Source organism: Sabethes cyaneus, chromosome 1, assembly GCF_943734655.1.
Source record: "Sabethes cyaneus chromosome 1, idSabCyanKW18_F2, whole genome shotgun sequence".
Classification (NCBI taxonomy): Eukaryota; Metazoa; Arthropoda; class Insecta; order Diptera; family Culicidae; genus Sabethes; species Sabethes cyaneus.
In genome coordinates, this window is record NC_071353.1 from 115645639 (window position 1) to 115650431 (window position 4793).

Consider the following 4793-nt stretch of genomic DNA (forward strand, 5'->3'; position numbering starts at 1 on the left):
AAGCGGCTTCGCTGCTTTAAATTTCCCTAAAGTTAAATCGATGCGAGGACTAGGGGAAACTAACTAGAGGTCAGTAGACCTAGGAAAACGAATAGACCTAGACAGATGTGATTTCTGCGGGGGGGGGGGGGGGCTGCCCCCCCGCAGTGGCCTGCGCTTCCGATGGCGGGTCACCGGCGAACACTCGCCGTTGCCTGCGGCCGGCTCGCCCTGAATCATCTAGGAAACGTGCGATACTAACATGGTAAAAAAGTTTCATGTCTTATGACAAGCATAACTCATAACCAGGGTTGCCACATATACAGATTATTCTGTGTTTAACAGATATTTGAAAGAAATCGCCTGTACAGAATCTGTAGGCATAGAATACAGATTTTCGCAAATTATACAGATTAAACAGATTTTTGAGCTTTTACAATAAGAATGAAAGAGACGGAAATAGTCAGCAAAATGACTATGTCTCTTTCATTCTTATTGTTTTGCATTGGACAGATTTTTGCACAGATATTTTTCCTCACTGTACAGATGGCCAGAGAACGAAAAACACAGAATTATATGTGGCTTCCCTGCTCATAACACGATTAACTGAGCTTACTTTTGTCACTTCAATTCAATTGAAGTACGCGAATACGCCTCAAATGTCTTAGCGATGTATTGGAAAAATTGTCATACATTCGAATTAGTGTTACATTCGGGCTACTGTCACATTTAGGCAAGTGCCCTTCGGCCATGTGGTATTCGGGCTAGGGTGATAAAACCCTCCGCAACACCCCCGTTACCAAAAATATCACAGAAAATCAAATTCGCGTTCGGTCAAGATTTGTATTGGATCTATCACGCTGTATAAAACTTCGAACTGAAATGCAAAGCCAGGTGACGCACCCTGTGCCAGCAGAGCACAACTGTATCTTTAGCTTGAAAAAGAAAAACAAAAATCGGCTTTGCCGTTGATGCGAGGACTAGGAAAAACTAACTAGGGTCAGTAGTCCTAGGAAAGCGAACCGGTTCGCCCTGAATCATCTTAAAAGCGTTTGCAGCATCTGGCTAGTAAGCTGACTAGCCACTTCGGTTCTCATTGTTGTTTAGGTGGTCTAATGTCTATTCGACCTCTCGTCCATTCGGCCTTGCGTCCATTCGGCCTCACGTCTATTATGCCTTTTGGCAGTATGCTTTCCATCCAGTATGCCTCATATCCATTATGCCTGACGTCTGTATGCCTAGTGTACTATGCCTTGCGTCCGTATGCCTAACGTCTGTATGCTTCGTGTCCCGTCCCCCAGCAAAAATAGCGAAGCTACTCCGTTTGGAAGTATGCGCGTTCAAAAAACGGTACCACGCCGCGTCGAAAACGGATATCGTGCGGCACTTTTTGGACGTCGGATACGCCCGTTCCGGCATCTACAACATCTTGGCACTATTGGACAACTATCAGAGCATCGAAAGAAAGCCCGGTTACGGACGGCCGACGACCCTGAGCGACAAGAAGCTCCAAAGGATGCTGAAGAGGAAGACCGAGAGAAAAGTGGCTACATCGCTGCGTGCGCTTGGCCGGGAGGTCGGAGCAACCGGCCAAACAGTTCTGTCCACTGGTCTCGGAGCTGCAGGCAATGACGCAGCGGCAGCGGCTGAATAAGATGGTCACGACGATTTTCCCGGTGCGATGTGGCGGTGGTGATGGTCGACGAGACCTATCTCACCCTGGAGGGTAACGACTGGCAGGACACTTCGTATTTTACTACCCCCGCGAAGGACGCGAGCTTCGAGGTAAAGTTCATTTCACACACCAAGTTCTCCAAGAAGGTGACGCTGTGGCTGACAATCAGCGAGAAGGGGATGTCAAAGCCGCTCTGCTTTCGCTCCGGCAGTGAACGGGGAATTTTATGGTACGTAGTGCCTGCCGGAAGTTGTTCATTATCAATCATGGTTCATCAAGAAATACCATAACAGCGAAGACGCGGCATTCTGTCCGGATCTGGCGTCGAGGCGATCCTTGGGGGAGATGGAGCGGCTGAATATTGAAGTCGGCGAACCCGCCCAACATCCCCAAGCTGCGTTCAAATGAGAATTTCTGGGCAAATCTGAAGCGTAAGATCTACTCCAACAATTTTGTCGCGAAAACTGAGGAGGAATTGATAAATAAAACGGAGAAAGAACACAAAAACATGCCTACTTGCATGTTTTCGTCCGCCATGGTGGATGTTCCGGTTAACTGCCGGAAGGTCTTATACTACCTTATACTACCAGAATAGATCAAAATAATGATCGTAGTGGTCAAACCTTCCGTCAAAAAAAATAATTACCGTCCATGAAAATGTATCAAACACAATTAGCTGTCTCAGTTTTTTTTTAGTTACAGTGACTCCAATCCGTAATCTTTGTCTCGCAATTGGCCTGGAGGTATGATGCTGGCCTAATAAGCGCGTGCGCGTATAAGGTCGTCGTAGGTTCGAATCTCGGCTGGGAATAGCTGTTGGAATAAATAGGATCGTAGCAACTCGCCCTGCAATTGTCCTGTATTTCAACAGCTGGCTGCGTAGTCTGTCGTATAAAAACAGAAGGTCAAGTATCTATAATGGAATGAAGCACACTTTCCTTTGCTTGACTCCAACCCGTAACCAGTAACTTTCTTGCTGTGATTTGTCAAAATGTGACTTCTCTATTGTCTCTGCTAACAGCTGTTGAATTCGACGTCCAACGCAAAGAAAGTAAAAGAATCTAATTGTCCGCCATTGCCGTCAAATTTTTCACGAACTCCGCCAGGGTTGATTTGTTCTTATTACTTCTTTTTTGCTCTTTTGACTACAGCGCCTCAGCCAAACAGAATTCGAAAAAGTGATTTATAGGACAAGTGTAGAGTTACTTATTATCTACAATATTATTGAAGAAAGTACAGTTTGATCTTTTATATTTATAGCGTTACAAAGCTGCAATGCCATTGGTAGCAATAAGAGTGCTCTTTTGGCTACCAGCGGGGTAACAGCCCCATAGCGCCATAAATATAATAGATAAAACTATACTTTCTTCAACAATATTGTAGATAATGATCTACTCTACAATTGGCCTATGCATCACTATTTCGAATTATGTTTGACTGGGACGCTGTAGTCAAAAGAGCAAAAATAAAGTAAAAAGAGCAAATCAAGCCTGAACTTCGCAGTACTTTTAGTGAACCCCAAATTGAGAACCGCTGCGCTATAATATGAAATATATACTGTACAAATCGACTAAAGTGCGTACCAATCGAACAGATTGGCTTCAACGATATTTGGTCTTGAAAACTTACCGTAGGGTACTGGATGGGATCGTCTACGTCGGGTCGTCGTCTACTTTACAGGCAAGAATCCAGCATTATAAACAATTTTGATGCTAATTACATTCAAGCTAAACCTGATATTGATATTTATGGATTTTCTCTTCGCTATTCGCGAGGAAAAAAATATGTTAGAAAATTACTATTTTTCACTCTGTTCGAAAAATATAAGTCTTCTTGGGGTTGGTATGCCGAAGAGAATATGCTGATCGCTCGGAGTAACTACTTGAAATTTTGAGCTTTGATTCAAACTATTTCCGCTTTTTTATAGTAGTTGGGTAGCTCTTGCACACGGCTCAAAGAATACATGCATAGATTTTTGTAAATAATTGCTGTCTGTCCATGATAAACGAAAGAAATCTTACTTATGACGAAGTGAATTTTCGTATGATGAACTCCCGCTGGAGCATGATAGATTGTTTCACTGAGAAATGTAAGTTACGAAATATTTTTTCGGGCTAAATGGGTATACATGTGCAGGCAAGATGAGTTCGATTTATATGGTGTAATAAACTTGAGTACTTCCTGATTAATTCTTATAAAAACTCGCAATAAAGTATGGATCGTGTTTACGTATGACGAACAGGGTCCGTAACCCCATTAATTAAATTCCGCATAGATTTTTGCAGCATTAAAGATGGAACTTAAATTTTCAACACTCAGTTTTAGATCTTAAAATAAAAACAAAGCTTGTAGTCAATGCATTGCTTGCTAAAAATTCCGGGCTGCTGGTTTACTGGCTAGTTGCTAAGTGGCAGTGTTGCTAAAACTGCGGAATTTCATATTGCCATAATGTACTTTATTTTGTGCACTGCAGTTGAACCTGGATTATTCCAGATTTTTTTCCTTAAGGTTCAAACACGAATCGCCGATTTCTGGAATTTCAAATGCGATTTTTATGCTCCAAACAAGAGATATTTCACGAAAATTTATCATTATGTTCTGACAGACACAATGAACAAAACAATGAGATAAATCATATCTCTTGTTTTGAGCGCAAAAATGCATTTGTTATATACATGACGAAAGAAAACAGCCACGTTGCCATTATCGTTCTTTCTCTTTCTTATTACAGCTACCTCACCATGCTGTACTTTTGTGTCCAGTCGCACTTTCAATCTGCGGAATCCAGTAAGGTGCAAAATGCGGGATATTATTGTGCCTGGAAGCTAAATCTGGACTATTTTCCCTAATACCAATCTAAATGGCGGGACGAAACAGCAACATTGTCGTTGTTGCTCTTTCTCTTTCTTACTACAGTAATTTCAGTTGGTCGCAGTTTGGTGCAGTCGCACTTTCAAACTGCAGAGTCCAGTTTGGTGGGAAGTGCGGTACCGTCATCCGGGGATACTTGCAACACTTTTGAACTTTGACTTAGTATAACTTTCGAAGTACAGTCAACCAAAAAAGTATTCGGACAGCAGCGCATAAATTTTTCTTTTAGTAATTTTGCACAGTATTTTTGCAAAGAATGGTAACACAT